Source organism: Cimex lectularius, unplaced genomic scaffold (genome assembly GCF_000648675.2).
Source record: "Cimex lectularius strain Harlan isolate CLEC.00 unplaced genomic scaffold, Clec_2.1 scaffold13, whole genome shotgun sequence".
NCBI classification, from domain to species: Eukaryota; Metazoa; Arthropoda; class Insecta; order Hemiptera; family Cimicidae; genus Cimex; species Cimex lectularius.
The window spans coordinates 2111088-2132086 of NW_019392649.1; the positions used below are offsets into that span (position 1 = coordinate 2111088).

The 20999-nt window shown below is 34.5% G+C and overlaps 1 protein-coding gene across 1 annotated transcript in view; it reads left to right on the plus strand.

Moving 5' to 3' along the window:
- The window catches only part of LOC106664607, a 617189-nt gene that overhangs the window by 89184 nt on the left and 507006 nt on the right, over positions 1-20999 (plus strand). The window contains exon 2 of the mRNA XM_014390497.2: positions 6709-6762. The gene's annotated coding sequence lies outside the window, so the exon portion shown is untranslated. The remainder of the gene's footprint in view (positions 1-6708; positions 6763-20999) is intronic.

The window sequence follows — 20999 nt, forward strand, 5'->3', positions numbered from 1 at the left end:
GTGGAAATGGTGTGAAGGATGTTTCATTACTTTATGCGCATAGTTGGGTTGGAGTCTGAGGGTAATATGAAAACTGGGTTAACCGAAGTTTTAAGTTATACAGGGTGTCTCTCTACTCAATGTATTAACATCACCAGCACATTCTACGCTCCAAATGGAAGCCCAAACATCATATAAACCATGGTCTGATTCTCAACCTTTTCGCAGTATTCAACATTTTATGTTGTTTTTTTTAAACTATCTACGGTTTTAACCATAAATCTCCTTGTAGTTCTTGAACTGTTTATTTTTGTGAAAAAAACAAAAAAGTAGTGAAAAGAGCAGTAAATCTCTTCTGGGATTCTGAGTCCATTTTTGACTAGTGATTTCCACAAATATCGGTATGATCTTTGTCATAAATACCAATCTGAATAGGTCTCTCTAAAGGACTATTTTACTCATTCTCGTAGGTCTTCGAATGTTTGCACTCTCATTCTAAAGTGCATAGTTGAAAGAAATATCAATCTCAAATCTTAAATTTTCAAAAAGTACAACGTCCCAACCTCCTCTCTTCTCATTGGTCTATTTCTTCTCCATTAATTTATACGCCAACACAACACTGCTGCACAACCGATGTCGTGAGCATGCCGGATTGACATGAAAGTCCATGTTCCGTCCCAGGAGTCGAGCACTTAGCTCGAGGTAGGCAAGCCTAAGTTCACATAATAGAAGTAAAACTAAGCGTTGAAAAAAAAGTATTTAAATATAAATTTTTCCAGTTAAAGTATTATCCGGAATGAAGATTTTTATCACTTTATTGTCTTATGACTGCAATAATTTTCATGATTGTCATAACGGAGATATTGAAGAGATATTTTTTAAGGTGTATATAGTGACAGTAAACCTTGGTAAGTAGTGCGTTTTGATAATAATATTTCCTAAATAATCAATAAATTAATTATAATAAAACTGTCAGAATGTTATTCCTATTAGGAAAGAAAAGAGTTTATTTATTTGAAATAATGGAAAAAGAAATAATTAATAAAAAAAAGAAAAAGAAAGTGCTAAACCTAACATATTTATTAAAAAAATGTCCAAGTATTGAATGTGAAAATCCATATTTTTGAGGAAACTAAAAAAACTCCCAAAAGCAATTTACAAACTATCGATTCATTAGTTAGTCGTTGGAGATAACCAAAACTCCAAAAGCCATGGATGGCATAGTATCCAATATGCAGTATTCATAAGTTAGGATTTAAATACGATTCAGGCTTTCAAATAAGTCGTTGCATCATGTCGAAGATACCACATCCGCAAAAGGATGTTGCCTTGACAAATTGACGAATGTTGACAATTTTCGAAATGACGTACGTGAAAAAGGTAAACAGGTAAATCTTAATAATATAGTTAAAAGGGATAAAAACTACTTAGAATAAATTTCAAGAATTAACTTATTGGAAATGTGCTGATGTTGGAATCAGACTTCATATNTATATATATATATATACGTGAATAACGTGAATATTCGCCACTTTGGCAGAGTAAAACACAGAAAAACATTTTACATTCGATACTTTACCAATCCATTTCCAGCGTTTCTAAAGGGGCTAGAGATTGGCTGATTTGTCACAAGAAGTGTCGCGTTTTATGGAACAGCAAGGTAAAACAAAACAACGAATTTATCACATTCCACAGCTGGACATTGTAGGTATAAATTACGACTGTCAGAGTACTCGATATTCGGAGGGGGTGAACATCCACTTCCTATTATTAGTTAATAAATTATATTCATTATAATACATTAAAACAGGCATAACACATACACACATAAAGATTATATGCATTTAAACATCTCGATAGTCCTGAGGGTATATGTGCCCGCCGCCGCGCCATGCCCCAAGACAGGGCGACAATTTATGAAAATATTGCTTCTACAATTGAAAATATTTTCGATTATTTTATTCTAGCATAACTGCTTTCCGGCTAGAAGATGCCGTAAGTGAGTTTTATATGAACTGTGCGTCTTGTCAAGGGGCCTTTTCCCTTTTTGACCCATTTCTTCGTGGACCGGAACCAACGTCTGTCTTAACCTGCCACACTTTGGCTAGTTTATTTTTATTTTTATTATTAATAGTTTTAAATCCGCTAGTCGAACAGGTTGGTTGAGAAGTGTAGTGGGTACCTCCGGCGGCTTCTTCGGTCGCCCTGTCTGCTTCTTCGTACGACCTTATTTCCAACTGCGTCCATCCCTTTTGAACTGTTCTTCTATCAAATTTATTTCAAAGGGTCGGCCAATTTGACCACGAACTCTAATGAATTCATGTATAATCTTTTTTTAGTTCAAGTCTGTTACATATGTTTAAATAATTTCAATTAATATTATACATAAAATATTTATATAAAATAATAACCGTTAATTGTTCATAAACTTAGAAGTGCCGATGATTTGTATAAATGTTTTGTCCATTTCAACATGAAATTTATGTTAGGCTTGATGTCAGCCACAATGGCAAGTAGCGTTTTGTTATCTTAGGACATGGGCTCTGTTTGTGAACAAAAGCTTACTAATTGAGGTAATAATTGAATTGGCGTGGAAGGCCGAAGAGCCATTCAATGAAAGTGATTGCCTCTGTGTATCTCGTTAAATGTTTGATGCAGACATGCCGTTTAATAGCCATTGGCGGAGTATGCAAGCCTTTCTTGAATTCCAGGCCGGGCTGACAGCTGGAGAAAATATATTTAGGAGGGTGAAACCCATCTCAGTGAAACCCTGTAACAGCCTGACTCATTGCGGTCTTTTAATTGCCAGCCGGTCAGAAAGATGGGGTAGTTTTTGCACCCTCTTTTAAGACTCTAAACACCTGTTACCCGTCTAGATTCCCTAACAATAATCGATACTTTCGTCCCCGAGCGGAGAGTCTTTTTTACGGCTCTTAATTTTCTGCTTGCGTTGCTTATTGGAATTTCGACAACAAGCCAAATAAAGCTTGGAAGGCGTTTTATCATTCAACTCTGCGGAAAACGGCATTGGTTTTTGATTTCCCTCTACCGTTTTCTATTCGTTATTTGGCTACCAATTTAAAATTCAGTACAGACTGTCTTTTTAAAATAAACTTAGTTTATTAAAGTCATAGTTCAGGATCATTAATACTACCTTATGTTCTAAAAGTCCTACCTCAGAAAACTTACAATAATCCAATGCTTCTTCTTATTGTATTCCTTCCATTTCAACTGGATTTTCGCAAAAAAATGCTTTGCTCTCTTGATCTCAAAAATTTATACATTTGATTTTTGACAATGCACTCCAAATCATTAACTTCTTAATAATTCTGCGAGTAAAGTAAAATAATTCCTGTCTGATTAAAACCCGGATATCTATGCATAGGTGCCTGAACTACTATACATTTTCTAAATTATTTTCAAATAAAAATACAACTGCTATCGATCGAGGATTCGATAGTGACGTGCAATACTAATCAATATGAGTAAAGTATCGAGTATTTTCTTTCGATACCGAGTACTTTTGGTATCGAATATTATCATTCGATACAAGTACTCTACCTACTGATACTTTCTGAAGTATCAGTAAAAATACTCAAATAAATTTTTCATGGAGTGTTCAAGTAATATTGAATTGCTATTTTCCTTTCGAAATGTACCTTTCATCAAACTGGGAGTTGACTAATGTTAGGAGCTCCTACTATGTGGCAACAAAGTTAATCGAGATTTCGAAGTGGTGGTTGTTAACTCTGCTGACAATTCTTTCCCGCGTCGCACCTCACACTTTTAATTTCAGTAATTTCTTATAAAATGGTTTCTCTTCAAGTCCCTAAAATGTGTTCGCCTTCCTTCTCATAGGTAGGTACCTGATCATATCTCCTCCAAAAAGTAAGGCATGAGGTTATTTTACTAAGAAAACTGAATCGTCGGCATCTTGTAAACTGCGTGGGAATAGTCTAATTTTTTCCAACATTTAAAAAAAAACCATCGAACAATTTTCTCAAAACTCGATAACGATAAAACAGAAATATCAAGTTTGTTGGTATTTGTTGACAGCTTTTCTTTGTTCCTATCTACGTCTCCACTGTTAGAAAAAATACATAAAAATTTGAAAAAAACTGCAAATTTTTTTTTATTTTAACGCATGAGCTATTTTACACGCATAGTGAGTAAGTTGATAATTTATGAATTAACGACAAAGTACTCATAGTTCCTTCTCACAGAAAGTTGTTTTCCAACGATCCGGATTTCGATCCCCTTAGCTCATCATCAGGTTGAATGATTTCTACAACCTGATGATGAGCTATGGGCTCGAAATCAGGGTCGTTGGATAACAACTTACTGTGAGTAGGAACTACCTTTTTAAAAAAAGGATTGAACCTTGCACTCACTCCATCATTCACCATTTATATTAAAGTACTCATAAGTAAGTACTCGTTAGTATCGAATAATTTCTGACCGTACTTGAGTAGTAACCAATATTTCTTTCGATACCTGTATAGAATATTTTCAGGTATCGCACATCACTAGGATTCGAATTCGGAAACGTTTACGTGGAAAATAGGAAACCCTAAAAGTTTTACCAAAAAGCTTCTTTATAGTGACTAGGCGTAGACTAGTGCGATCCTGTTTCGTCAAGCCATCTTAAAATCTTAGAGCCTTGCCTTCGCCAGTTGCCCATAAAGGTACATGGTTAACCAACAACAATTCAAGTACACCGAGAGGTATAAAAAATGGCCACCGTTAATATTTTTAATTATTCCTTAGGCAATCATTCATTGTTTATCATATAACAATATTTGGTCTGTTTTAAAAGATTGGAGGTAAATAAAACACAGATAAAATCTCCCACTTATGTTTACAATTGAAGTTTGAAAGAATATAAATCTTTTGTATGCCAACGGCGATCAGATCAAAAGGAGGAAATTCTCTATACTGAATTGAATTTATCTTTAAAATATCCAATAAACAAAAAATAAAGTTTTAACGATTGCAAGTATTTACTAAAGAAATGGTGGCCACATGTTTTTTGCCTCTCGGTGTATATAGAGTTCCATCTATCTCAACAAATAGGGAAAAAAAACTATAAATTGCATTAACTTATTAAAACGAACTGATCACAATTTGAGATTGTAGATAGGATCCACTTATTTTACAAAGAAGAAAATACCTTAACTGCTTTTATAACTTCACCAATTTCGTGGTCCGCTTGACTAATTAATATATTACAATTAATTAAGGTTTTTAGTTGAGATAAATAAGTCAATGGTACGAGCGAGATTCGAACCCACGATCTTCGGCTAGATACGCCGCTGCTCTACCACTTGAGCTATCGGGACCTTGAAAAATGGGAAAAAGGTGGGAAATCAAAAGGTGGGTTGAGTTAGGAAGTTGGTGTCCGAGTGGATCGAGGTCACGATAGCTCAAGTGGTAGAGCAGCGGCGTATTTAGCCAAAGGTCGTGGGTTCGAATCCCTCTCGTGCCATTGACTTTTTTATCTCAACTAAAAACCTTAATTAATTGCTTTTATAACGTGGAGAATTTCGTATTGACCTGAATTGGGTTTGCCACAGCAACCTTGAAGTTTTGGTGTTTTTGAGAAGACAGCTATTTGGAAGTAGTTTGAGTTCGAGGTAAAAAAGGAAATGAGGTGCTGTGATTGGCTCAAGACAATTGCAGTGATATGTTGGCATGTCTATAGTTTCACGCCATCAACAGTTGTGTCCTCGTACACTGTTTAAACAGATCATTTTATGTGTTGTATAGTTGCAAGGAATATAGAAATAGCTTGCAATGTGTTCACCCAGTCAATTTGATAACGAAGTAAGAAAAAAGGCCGAACTGTGGGTGACTGTTTTATTGGAACCGGCGGAACTTTTATTGGCTCATATTATAGATAATTAAGGTGGAAAATTATCAATTCATTTATCAGGGCGTCGCTTTCGTTAAATTTTATTATTGATTTGCATAGGTATTCCAACACTGACACGAATCCGAATCTTATTTTAGCACTCTCTTATCCAGGGACAACACAAGCTCATTAAAGATCAGTGTAAAAAATGGAAATAGTAGAAATAGACTTGGCCTAGATCATACGACATCATCAAGAAATTACCAACATCCACAGCAATAAATTTATAATACGATAATACGGGAGCGATAAGAACTGAACAGAAAAACTTGGACTTTGTAAGGTGAACCAGACATAAACAATCGTACAGAGAAGAATTCCACCAGTTTTAACTTTACCGTACACAATAACCTGAACCTTCGTTCAATATTTGATCCGTTCCAGCTTCCTAAAGTTCCACTTTAACATTTCGTATGACCATAAACCCGCACTACTGTCTTACATCCTTTGAATCATCAACGTCTACTGAAACAACATTGCCGTCTACTTGCCCAATAATAGCTTAGCAGTTTAGATTGTCAGCTTAGGCTGATTTCTTAAGACATTTATCTTCTCCTGAAGCAGTGCTGCATCTAGTGCCAGTTAAGTGACCTGGTGAAAATCATAGCACAAGTTGTAAGATTCATGCAGTTATGTTCAGAATAAAAAGCTAGCTGCACACATGAAGCCATACGTCGCTTTCATGGGTTAGGATATTTTTGTGAGTTGGGCGTTTGAGAGCTAATAAAAATTAAAAATTTAATACCACATTTTCTCCTTAGAAATACATATCGAATAAGCAATTTGTCGCTATAATAATGTTTATGTTTGTTTGACAGATGAGAATCTTGAAGAACTCAGTGCCGTAGACGTCGACCACAGACAATATTAAGGTAAGATTAAATTTTCAATAAATCGCTTAATAACTTCCTAGGTACTTATAAATTCGTATCCTCTCACCAGTTTGGTTTTCGTCTTCATCATTCCACGATCCAACAAGTTTCAGAGTTGACGACACTATCTCATCTGTTGTAGAGAATAAAAAATATATCCATTAGATTTTGTGTTCCGATTGACCAAATAACCTCTTGCAATTAATTAATCTTTATGAAGGTATTGGTTGAAATAAAAAAGTCAGCGTCACGAGCGGGATTCGAACCCACGACATTCGGCTAAATACGCCGCTGCTCTACCACTTGAGCTATTGTGACTTCGATCCACTCGGACACCAACTTCCCATCTCAACCCACCTTTTGAACATTCCCTCCTGTTTCCCATTTTTCAAATAATATGGTTTTGTTGCGTTCCGAGAAGTAGTACAACCTACTGATAGGGCCACCCGAGCTTGCTTTACGAACATAAACACATCCTACCCACTCCTTATTACCTTATTCTGAAATTCTGTCTAACCGACCGCTGTTTTAGAGAGAGGTGCGGCAAAGGGTTCTCGGAAGTCAAACAGATACAAGACCTACTTATAATCCATAATCACCGCTTTCACCGGCGATACCGCAATCGTCTAACTCGAATCTTTTCTACACTACCTCCAACATCCAAGAAAGCCTTAAGCTTAACCATAACTAGTGAAAAAAGTGAAGGACAAGACTGAATAAAGAAAAATGAATTCAATGTACGTTCACATGGCAGGCTTGCCCTCCACATCAACAGCAAAACGATACCGATTTCCATTCCAGACAAATACTTAGGACTATACCTACACAGCAGACCGACATGGAATCCCCATACAAGACCTAATAGGCAACGACTCAACAGAAGATTTGAACAATTACGAAAACTTCGGCGAAAATATGCCTTGACATCAAAACTAAGCTAACCTTATACAAGCCTTAGTGTGACCACTTTGGACATACAAAGTGAAACCGTGGGGTTTCGTGAAGCTGTCCTACATCCAGCGCATCCAATCCTTCCAATAAAAATTTTTCAGACAAATCGTCAAAGCTCCTTACTATGTCACTAACCATACTATCCACCACGTCCACAGCATTCCTTTTGTCAAGGAACTATCTGTTCCCGATACCAAAAATTTCAAACCACCCTTTCGATCCATCCTAACCCAACTGCTCGTGCTCTCTCTACACATTCCCATCCTGAGAACCCGCCAGGTAGCCTTACTTTCGATGACCTCGAGGACTCGTCACCCTTAATCCCTCACACTGTGTCCGAGCATTTGCTGATTTCTCATGGTGAATGCCCTCCGCGTACAGCGCTGGCATAATTGTTCGTTCTATTGCCGTGTGAACAAACCTTTTTCGATCTCTTTTGTAATACGTATAGGGTACAAATAATATTTTTTTTCATTAAAAATTTATATGAATTATTGAAATCTGTTACTTGAATTCATTAAAATAAATTTAATAAATAATCGTATATACAAATTTGTAGGAATAATTAAAAAAAAAAAAACATTAATTTGCCCTCGGTTATCTTTTACTTATTACATTTAATTTTCTGTTTTTTTTCAAAAGTTTATTAATAATTAGTTATGTAGGTTAAAATGATGTCAATTAAATTAGAATTTTCTGCTCGAATGACCCAACCGACGGGGCTAATGAAGCGTCCAAAAACCTCCGAAAAACCGATAGTGATTTCAATATTTCATAAAGTATTTTCACTTCGACATTGCGAGTGTACCTGGAAGCCGATTATATTTTGATAACGTATGAGCAAAAGTGGTAAGTTTGTTTCGCCCATATTTCCCGGTCTAAGTAGTCCATTAAAAGCTTTTCGGGTTACGGTTCGGAAAAAGATTCTGACGGTGCAAACTGTCGTCAAAGTTCACAGTCAATTATTACAAAAGTAAGAAGTTTATAATCGCTTACAGCCTAGCAAAAATGGCAGATGTAAATTCTTCCTTAGTAAAATTTATGATCTAAAATAATTGATTCCTTTATTTAGAGAATGCTTGTAATTATCAAATAACTGGGCATTTCTTACTTAATTGCCAATCGATTACTTGTATTCATACATCAATGCAATCAGATAAAAATACCTAGTGTAAGATTAGTTAGATTAATAAATCTATAAGTTGGTTCAGTCTGTCGGACGTCTTTCAGCATTTCGCCATCGTCAGTATTGGCCCAAAGAGTATAGTCAAATGAAAATTGAACACTAACGTCAGAATTACTTATTTAACTCATCGATAACGTGGAGAATTTTGAGTAAATAATGAATTTTATTGCTTTTAGTTTCATTTTTGTTTTGGTTTTCCATGAAATATATGTCACTCTGAAGTACGAATAACTTCAGACAATTTCTGAAACAATAGTATTTAATTAATAACATAATTCTATACAATGAAACAATTTAAAAGAAACATTAAAGTAGATGTATACCTAAAACAATAGAATTGAATAACAGTCAAAATTGCAGAATTTTAATTTCTGATTTTTTAATTCAACAAAAGTCCATCACACGTTAGAAAGCAAATGAATATACATTTAGGAGGTCATGTATGTGTTTTAGAAATTACATATGTATTGTTCATATAATGTATATTCTACATATTAAAATATGATTTTAATTATGATTATTTGAAGATCGTGAGATGCGGTCTGGTGTGACGTAGGTTTTAGAAAAACATTTTCTCTATCGTGACAACGTTTCGATTCCAGGCTCTGAAGATGATCTCAATAAAGATCGAAACGTTGGCACGATAAAGAACATGTTTTTCTAAAACATCGTCACACCAGACCGCATCTCACGATCTCCAAATAATCATGGGATAACGGTCAATAAACAACACACATATTAAAATATTTATTTAGAAATCGTGAGATGCGGTCTGGTGTGATGTAGGTTTCAGAAAAACGTTTTTTTTAATCTTGCCAACGTTTCGATCTTTATTGAGATCATCTTCAGGGCTCAAAGAGTTTGTGTTCTGTGTAATTGTGCCATTCTTGCGTGCCGTGTTGAGAGTGCCCATTAACATATTAAAATATGTTAAACAAGTTTTCTTATTAAGAGAATCGCTTTATTTTTATATATTTTTTTAGAACTGCATCTGCTTCTACCAATAAAGTGCTAAGGCAACGGTCGTTCTTGATAAATCGAATTTTCCTTTCTTCTCCGGACGTGATCGTTCATTCGTTATTCAAAAGTATCATTAGTGCCTTTCCTAATTCAATCAGGAAGATGTTGGGCGAGTTCCGGAATAGGATGTGCATCAATAAGGTTGGCTTAAAAGCCACGATTATATAATTCGATTAGGAGCAGAGAAAGGCCTGGAATGTTTTATCGAAATTAAATTAACATGAGGAAAATTCAATTAAGTACAATCTCAGAATTGGCTTCATTAATATCTGGTTAAATGCTGGAATTATTATTTCCATAAGTATAATTAATAGTTATTTATATAAATAGGATAAGTTGGCCAAATATGTCTAAGGCTCACAATGTAATTCATGTTTTTCTATAAAATTGCAACTATAATAAAAAATACAACTTAAGCTACATATGTAGTATTTAGTGAGCGTTAATTAATGAATATTTGTGGAGATCTTCAGATGCGGTCTGACGTGATGAAGGTTTAGAAAAACGTTTTCTTTATTGTGCCAAAGTTTTGATCTTTATTTAGATCATCTTCAGGGCCTGGGATTTACAAATTTTGTTTGGATTATTTATACAAGTACTTGTAAGAGGTGAAAATGAATTGTGTAAACTAATTTATGCCAACGTTTCAATCTTTATTGAGTTCACCTTCAGGGATTATTTAGCCGGGTATTTATTTATTATTAACATTGTGTAAATTATACAAATAAATATAAGATTTGATTATGAATTAATACAATGATGTACCCAATATAGAAATTTTAGTTTTATTCACAGTATTTGTACTCACTCAAACTGTGTGTTTTCTGTGTAGATGTGTCACGGTTGTGTGTCGTGTGGCGAGTGTTAGGAAGATATAAATGTTTTTTGTTGTTTCATTTCGAAGGAATGGGGAAAGAAGTAGAGATAGAAATTCATTTTTATGAGCAGTCGGCTTATTTGAGTTGAAAGCAGCAGACAATGGAAAAAACGGGTAAAGGTTTGGCCTGATTATCCTTTCGGGATTATATAGACGGTGATAATTAGGGAAAGGAAAGACAAATTGTTGAAGAATTAGACTATGTAGAAATTGTTTGATGTGTGCAGTGTAATGCTTGTTTTATATGTTGTATCCTATATTTTGTGTGTTGTTGATGTCAAATTTGATTTATTTTATTAACGTAGCTTCGGTGAATTTGCATGTCTCTGTTCAGTAATTGATTCTGTGCTTATCTCTGTTGATGGAAACCATTTCTGAAAAGTTACTTTATGTATGTTTTGTTTCGTGTTTAATATTTTTGTATTGGTGAAATCGAATTTGTATTGGTGTTGAAAATGGAGGGTAGCCAGTGCTGTAGTATTTTGAGTGTTTTTTTTTGCAATCATAAATAAGTTGTTGTACACTCTTTCCCAGATATTGGATATAATTCCGAAGTAAGTTGCCGAACAGTTTAAACAATTGATTTTGTAAATTACAACAGACTTATTTTTTAAAGGTTTGGTATCTTTAATTTAGGAAAAAAAAGGGTGTGTAGTGTTTCATAGTTTTTGAAGTCTATTTTAAAGTTATCAGAAGAGAGAAATGCGTTCAATTTGTGTGATAGGCCTTGAAGGAATGGAATGGATGTTTATGTGTCTGTTGGTTTGTCTGTGTTTGATATAATTGATGTAGAGTTATTAGTGTTAGTGATGTGTTATAGTTGATTATTCTGTTCATTATGTGTTTAGGGTAGTGATTGTTATGCAGGATATGTTTCTATATCTTTATGTTTATGCTATATGGTATGGTATGCTGAAAAAGGATACTAAGAAGCGGGATTTGCACTCCCCAGGTACTGCAGCCTTCTGGCGTATTGAACCTTCCTAGTTCCTTAGTTCAGTGTACTAGACTCAATCCTTCTCCGAATCCGACATGCTTCAGCAATTTCACTCCCACATGCTTCAACGGCGGGCGGCGCGTGTCTCAAATGACTGATACGATTTTGGCCCAAGTATGGCATAAAATAGTTAGCTTTTAGGGGAGGGTCTACCGGAAAGAATCCGTTAGTCCAAGGCTTTGTCGGCAGGGGTATTGTACTCCCGATTTTTTTTTTTAAATCTCAAGATAAAGCTCTCCCTTAGCCATTGAAAATTTAGCCGGTCGCAGCCTTTCGTTCTTACTCTCTTACGACCGAGCCTTTTTGCCCCCGCTGGGTAAACAGAAAGATACAACATGGAAATTTAATAACAGACTTAAACTGCAAAAAATACCCCCGTAACCCTCATAAATTTTGTTCCTTGTTTATTCGAGAAAGTATATTTGAAAAGGAGTAGAGTATCTGTATTTATTATTATTAATTTTATTTTTTGGTTTATTCTTAGTACATATATAAACAAAAGTTAACATATCATTTACCGCATAATTATGATCTCATTTCACTTAAGTTTTAAAAAATTAGGTTTTTCAATCCACGTAATGGCATGAATATTTTAAATTTTAACTCTCCAATTCACAGCAACATTGCTGTCATAACTTTAAGATGAGTAATCGTGGTAAAGTTGTAGTATAGCTTTGTCATCCATTTAATTATAAGCTAGTATTAATCTTCCTTTTTTAGCTTAATCTGTTGGGATATCTGAGAGCATGGCAGTGCGCTTGTCAAGTTCCCGCAAGCTGCCATGTGTATCTTTCTGAAACTAATGCACCCGGTGAATTAGGATTGAAACATCACGACCATTTGTGCTCACACGGGAGAAGGGGGTGAAGGAAGGTAGAGAACTCAGAAGAAAGGAAATATGTTTCAGACTTCTCATTACTCATTCAGAAACTGGTCTAGTGTTAAACAATAAAAATATAAGAACGGTGTTGCTCGTAAAAGTAGAAGTGAAGTGCGGTTGGCTAAAATGTAGCTATCACTACTTTAATGGTTGACTTTTTTTGAGTGGGAGTCTGTCACTGTTATCTCTTTCCAATTCTCTCAGTTTATGGACGAAATAAGGACAGACTTGGCCGCAGTGTAGATATTACATTGGTGGTTAATTTTTTTGGATGCTCTCTGGAACTTGGTCATTCGGTTACGGGTAGATTTTTGCGATCCTTATTTTTCCATAAGTTTCACGCAATACATCTACCACATACCATGTCAAATCGTTAAAATGCGGAAAAAAGAACATAACTATGTTTAGTTAGGTATAAAAGTAAACATACTTTGTAAGGTATATAGCAATGTAAATGGGAATGTATACACACATACATTGATAAGTATGTATTTAAAAATACAGATAGCTAGGTAGGTATGGTAATGGTTGGTAAAAAAAGGATACTAGGAAGCGGGGTTTGCGCTCCCCAGGCACTGCAGCCTTCTGGCTTATTGAACTTTCCTAGTTCCTTAGTTCAGTGCAATAGACTCAATCCTTCTCCTTAGATGTATCAGGTTATTGACTGTCGCTGCTGCAATTTGATTCTCTAAGTTTTTTCCGTAAGTTAGGTTAAATCTCCATTGAGCAGTTGCTTCGCATTCGAAGATGATATGAGTGGCTGTTTCCTCCTCCTCATTACATAATCTGCAAACGGGATCATCTTTGTTTACATAATATACCCATATTAGGTAGATGTTTTCTCAGATGCCAGTGACCGGTTAGTAGTTCTACGACTCCTCTGAGTTCGATCCTCTCCAATTGCAACAGTGCTTTTGCCAGTCTTGGTGAGGTTTGTTTTATCATAAGTTTGCTATGTCTAGCACCGCTAGAGTTTATCCACTTTTCCATTTGTTTTGTTGGGATCCATTCTGCGATGTTTGTTTGTTTTTGTTATCCCAATAATAGGTTCGGGGCCTATGTATGGTCTTGCAGATCCTCCTCTGGCCAGTCTGTCTGCTTTCTCGTTACCCCAAATTCCTATGTGCCCTGGCACTCAAGATATCAGGTTGTTGTGTTTCTCCCGGTTTTGGAGATTTTGGATACATTCACTGACTAATTTTGATGTGATTCTATTACATGCTAACGCTTTAATGCCTGCTTGGCTATTTTATCTTATTAGGATTTTTGGTCAGTGTAACCTCTTTTAAAATGCATTGATGGCATGTATTTCTGTTTGAAAGACCGAAGTGTACTTCCCTAATGAGTTTGATTGCTCATGTTTTGGGTTTGTACAGAAAACGCCTGATCCGATTCCTTCGTTTGTTTTGGGAGAGCCATCTGTGGTTTATGTTATATTGTGTTAGGTAATGTTCAGGTAGCGATCTGATTTTTAGGTTTTTGATACCAATCTATCATTAATATGCCATCTAATTGTTTTCTCACGAGAGTATCTACAAATAGTAATGTAGCTACATGGTGGTACTATTGACCAAATTAGCTTGACACAAAAAAAGATGTTATTATTAATGGATTTTCGACACGACAGAAGCTTTAAGTCAATTAGATAATGTTACATTGGTTTGTGATACATTTTTCACTTATTTTTTTAAAATCCAAAATACCTCTCAATGCTCCCCTGTCACCAATCATATGACCCATAAAGACCTTAAAATCTCATTCGTTAATTTTCTGATCCAAACTCGCTCAGTTTCCATTCTAAACTATCCTTCCATCTTAATCCTTTAACCGAACCCTTTTCTCAAAGTTCCACCCTTATAATCGTTGATACTATTTAAACGACAATGGCCTCGTGGTCTTCTACAAATGTTAAAAATCCGATTTAAATAAAAATGGGTCCTAGCAATGGCTGGGTCTTCTCCCCACTCCCTCCTAATGTATTGGATATGACCAGAATATAGGTGTATTTTTGTAATGATACCTTTAAATAACATAAATTTATAAACCCTTATTAACAACGGACTGAAAGTCCAGTGTGGGGTTCAGCAAAACATTCCAACATCCGTTGCATCTAAACTGACCAATCCTTAAGAAGAAAAAGTTACCTGTACAGATCTAAATATTCCTTTTGTCCAATGCGAAGTCCGCTCCTGTTACAGCAAGTATCATAAGACCTTCTCAACTGACATCAATCCTCAAATCCAGCAAGTCTCATCCCTACGAATATCCATAACCTCTCCATGCCGACTATAAAAACGACAGCGGCCGAATTTTCTATCAGTGATATTAACAATAATATAATTTTCAATTATATATATACGACATTATTGTAAAATAGGAGTGTAGGCTTTTAAAGGTTTTAATGAATATGTTGAATTTTTTACGTTATAAAAATCCAGACATTATGTTATTTAAATTCATAAAGAAAAAATGTCTCACAATAAAAGTTCCTTCCCCATTTTGTCTGTCATTTTCGACAAAAATGTTCAAAATTTATTATTTACTCTAAATCGTGCAAATTTGACATAACATCGTTAAAAATTAGACCAAATTGAATTAGCCGTCCCTTGACATGACTTTATACAATTTATTAACTAATTACTCCAGACACTTAATATGCTAATGTAGATTTAATGAACTCGAGAAAGAGCGAAAACTCTTTAATTGCCTAGAAAAATTACCCCCTGATTGGGAATTTCACGGGGATTTCGTTTAAGTGGCTCCGAATCCCTTTTATTCAAGGGCTCAGATTGAGAGACAGAATTAATGCTGATTAGATTGGATTTAATCCTTTCGCTTTAACCTGATTTGACATAGGGAAAGTTTGATAAACAATATTAATTGAAAATTTTTGCTCCACTTGGGGATATCGTTTGGAGAAATTGTCATTAAACAAAAAACAAGTTTATATCAAATCATAAAACTGAAGTTTATTGTTACTCACAAACAAGCCAAATTTTTAATTAGCTATTTTTTTATTGAATCTCTCCACACGTCTCTCTGTCATACTTGCTAAACAAAATTTAATTTTCTGGTTATTTCTTTTTTGTCAAACTATAAAAAATGTTATGGGTATTTTAAGACCTTAAAGTCTATGAAAAATCTTTTGGGAATCGTCTAATAAACCAACAGTTGTTTTCGATTTTGATTGATGATCTTGTACAGTTTATATTTAATTAATAATTAATCAGATATTGCCAACTTATCAACTAAGTTCACTCACAATTGAAGAGATGATAGTTGACGTATTACTTTATTAAACCCTCTCCAAAACTCAGACGGTAATAAGGATATTACTAATAAATCATCTGAATTTATAATAAACGCAAAATTAATATTTCTGTTGAAAACAATTTAAATTGAAAAAAGCTGCCATATCATTATTTCATCATTTGTCCGTTTGGAGAACTAGAAGGAAGAGCAGTCTGCGATCCAACTTAGATGAATTTAAGTCAGGTTGTATCTCAGTCCGTGTAAGGAAAACAAATCAGATATTCCTTGGTTTGATTCTTAGGTACATGTCTATCCCTCACCCTCGTGTCAACTGTGTGTGCTCCCTTGTTTACATTATGTTTCTGAAGATCTCAGGTCTCTCTATAGTTGATATCATCAGGTTCCTTAGATTTTACATATAAACAAAGATAATTTTGTTATAACAAAAATAATTATGAGATGCTGGTTTTTAATTAACGTCTTTTTTACTTTTAATTCTTTTTTTCTAATGTTGCAGTGAAGTTACTTACATTCACGTCAATTAGGCTTGCGGTGTTAAGAGTACCGAGTCACTTTTTTCCATACCTTTTGAAGCCACTGTATACTTCAGGATTCGGTAGTAGAAGATATATTATAATTAATCAATCTTTATGGAAAGTATTGGTTGAGATAAAAAAGTCAGTGTCACGAGCGGGATTCGAACCCACGACCTTCGGCTAAATACGCCGCTGCTCTACCACTTGAGCTATCGTTCCCTAGATCCACTCGGACACCAACTTCTCATTTCAACCCACCTTTTGAACATTTCCTCCTTTTTGCCATTTTTTTATTATAACCAATACCTTACATAAAGTTTAATTAATTGAAAGATGTTATTTGGTGAATCTGACCACGAAATTTAATGAATAAATTAAATATATAACTACACCCAAAAGGCTTCATGTATGTAATACAATAAATATACACATTTACAAACATGTTAGATTTGTTAGCATTCTTACTTCGCTATAGTATTAGATATTTCAAGGATAAATTGTAGAATACTCTTCTATTCATGGTAATCAATTAAATTCCCACGATAGCCCTTATCAAAGTGCTCAAACGAGTCGATTTTCTTTGACGTCATTGTGGGAAAAGCCTTTCCATTCAAGCTAATAAATTACATACATTGCAATTGTGTAGAAAATAATTTTAGGCTGTTGCTCAACTTGTGACACATACAATAGTTTTAAATATCATATCATTTAAGTGATTTAATTCACACTTCGTCTGAGTCGTTGTTCCTCTTGGTACTTACCGAAGAAGTCTTTCTATTCACGCTAATAAATTACATTGCCACACCATTCTTTATTAAATTTGCCTTATGGTACTCGATATTACTATGAAATAATTTGAAAAAATTCAAGCTATTAATTACAATCACACATAAAACTTAATTCACACTGCTTCAAAATACTCACTATTCTTCGGGAGAATTGAGGATGAAGCCATTCTATTCACGCTAATAAATTACATTGACACACCATACTTTATTAAATTTGCCCTATAGTACTCGATATTATTCGGAGTAATTTGAAAAGTATTCAAGCTATTAATTACTGTCACATATCAAATTTAATTCATACCACTTCAATAATCAATATTTTTCGGGAGAATGAGGGAAGAATCCACTCTATTCACGTTAATAAATTACACCCACGTTGCCCGTACATACTTTATATTTTTCAAGGTAAATGGGGAGAGGCTTCTTCATTCACTCTATTATATAAAATTCACACAACAGACTTCATGTACACCTCTTCAAATGCTCAGTATTCCTCGAAGTGACTGGGGAAGAAGCAATTTTATTAATAAATTACACTCACATTGCATCAAAATACTTGCCCCCTTCTTCCACCCCATTAAATTACAATCGCACATCTGACTCACTTACGCTGCCCCAGAATACTTGATATTCCTTTAGCACGAACACCCTTTATTCACGCTAATAAATTATATTCACACCATCCCAGAGTACTGTCCAAATAATTAATCCTTCCACAATTATAAAACATTGTCTCAGATCATTGATAAAAATAGGAACCATTTCTCATTCAAGCCAATAAATACATTCGTACAACACATAACTCAATGGTTCTTGTCCGAGTTTTCGATATTTTCAGGAGGCCGAGGGGTGTAAACAAACAAAGATATTACTTAACATCTTGTAATTATTTACACTGGACTGCTTTTATTAACAAAAATACACCTTATTAAAAACGTAAAAATTTATTGAACCAGCATATATTTGATTTTGGCGAAAAGTTGCACATTTTCAGGTACAGTTACAACAACCCTATGAAAAAGTTTGATACTTATAGATTTATTTTACCTCATTTTAGTTAACCTTATTTTTTTGTATTTGAATATTTTAACGTTTATCCCCATTAATAATGTATCAAATTTTTCATGTTATGAAGTTTTTTCATTTTTCTGTATATTCTGTAGGGTGTACATAATTGAGTCGACGAATACATTGCGTAATTTTGTGTCGACGAATACATTGCATTTGTAACGAAAATAATTTTAGGCTGTTGCTCAACTTGTGACACATAGTTTTAAATATCATATCATTTAAGTATTTCACTCACGTTGAAATAACATCAAATGAAAACATAAACGCACAGTGGCAAAACTTAAAATTTTATTAGGCTATAATGTCGACTGCATTTTGACAATTTTGAAACCGTGTAACAAAACAAATCAGGAGGATGGAAAAACGTACAGAAAAAGTTAAAAAAAAAAATAAATTAAGTAAATTAATTAACTAAATTTAATTGAACGAACGTTTTATTGAGGAACGAATCGTTTACGATATAATTATTTAAAAGGTTCATAACATGATATATAAAGCATTTTTTATTGATTAGAATTTCAACTTCCCTTTCGGATAAACAAGACTTCTTTTCTTATTAAGTTACACACCTTGAGCTATGTTTCTTATTGATCAGTTGTTAGCTTTATATATTAAATCATCTCGATAAATTATTAATTATATGCTGTCAAAGAAGAGAAATGTTCCAAATGAGTTTTTGCCCGAGCGATTGAACAAAAGGGAAATTTCATTTCTAAACCTCAATTAAATGCGATTACAGGATGTAGGCGGATAAAGTCGCGGAAAGTTTGTGTTACCTTGTATTCCACATTATGAGGGATTAAACAAGTTGGCAATAATTAATCAGGAGATGAAGATCCAAACCCAGACAAGTTCTATAGACATATCTAATCTCTTCTCAACTTCAACTGTTGTGGAAGGCGGCGGTGCGCCCCTAGGCAGACAATTTTCTGCCTGGGTAAACTTATTTATATTTCCAGGGTAAAGTTGGTCCAGAAACTCGGCCAGCCTTTACCTCTTCATTAAGATATCTTTTCGGCTCAACTCTTGTTAAAAACTTCTCACCTTTTTTTTCATGCCTTTGAAACTGATTACTCCAAGTAATTGTGACAAGTCGGAATAAAATGCTAGCGACTTCTAAGATATTTAATTTTGTTTCTCGGAGCTTTGGCATCCACATGCACCAGGCTGAAATCTTTATCAAAGGTAAAAAGCGTTGGGAAATTGCCGAGGGTTTTAAAAGTGTATCAAGTCTCAGGAAAGGTCAATAAAATATTAACTGGTGGCCTCTTAAGCTAGGGTAGACCACCCGGCACTTTTCAGACGATATATCTTCTCTATACTAAGTTCATTGGCACAATGAAAATGATTAAGTCGTTATTTTGGCTCATGAACTAAACTATCTCTTAATAGAACTTGAACGTGAAAACACTTCTTTGAATTTGCTATTTCAAATAACTGTAATCAATTACCTTGTGATATCAGCCTTAATATTTCAACGTAGATAAAAATCAGGGATGAGAAGAACTTTAAAGAAAAAAAAATTCAGTTTCTTAGCCAAGGATCCGAATATTTATTAGAACTTTGAAAATATTTTTGATTATTTACAGGGTTCACAAATATAAACAGAACTGTGTTTTTTTTTAACCTTAAAATTCGTCATTTCTCTCGTTTATCAACATACAATTTTTGTAATCAATCTGATTACTAATCTAGAAAATCATAATCTCTCATAAAATGAAAATTGATGTGTATAATGTACCGTAACATTACAAAAAAAAAAAAATAAAGTAAATAATTGAATAACGGCTTTATGACGGTTCAATTAACCAGCAGAACACGAATAAAATTCTCATAACAAAGATTACGTTGTTTTATGTCACGATGGTTTTATGCTATTGTACTAACGTGATTATATAACTTAACCTGCCGATTGAACGTCTATCATCGTTTTTCTATTCTTTTCTGTCTGCCGTTCTGTACCGATACATAGTTTAATTTTAACCAGTATAGCTGAAGCAATATGCTTTGATTTTTTGTTGATTTCTAGCATTCCTAGTGTTCGTCAATTTCTTCTTTGGTGTTGTGTGGACCCATTCTGACATGGAGGAATACATGCTTAATCTTGTTATCCCGACACCGTGTTTGTATTTTATAGGGGAACAGGAGAGAGAGAGAGAGAGAGAGAGAGAGAGAGAGAGAGAGAGAGAGAGAGAAAAGATGGAGTTAGAGAGAGAAACAGGAATAAAGAGAGAGAGAGAGAGAATGGAAACTAATGAGAGTATCAGTTTAACTAGAATATCCAAACACTAAAATAATACGGAATGAACCCGCGCACTAATGAGCTATTTCTCCGATTGGTGGTCATATAAACACCACATAAACCGTATTCTTATCACATCTCAAATACAAAATCCTTGACCGCGATCAGAGATTCGCCTGGAAACTGCTATCTGGACCGTTCCAGAGAATTAGAGGGCAAGATAAATAGGGAGAATCTAGCGACTCACAAACAATAATTAATCTTAAGGGACTCGGAGGGGTTTGCAGGGCAAGGCTGGCAAATCCCCTATCGATCCTGCTGAGGATTTGGTAAGTACTAACAAGCTATAAAGACACAATGGTCCACTCCCACTTGTAAATCTCCATTTGGAATTCTTTGAGTTAGAGTTTCTCAAGTCTCATTAATACAAACTGTTC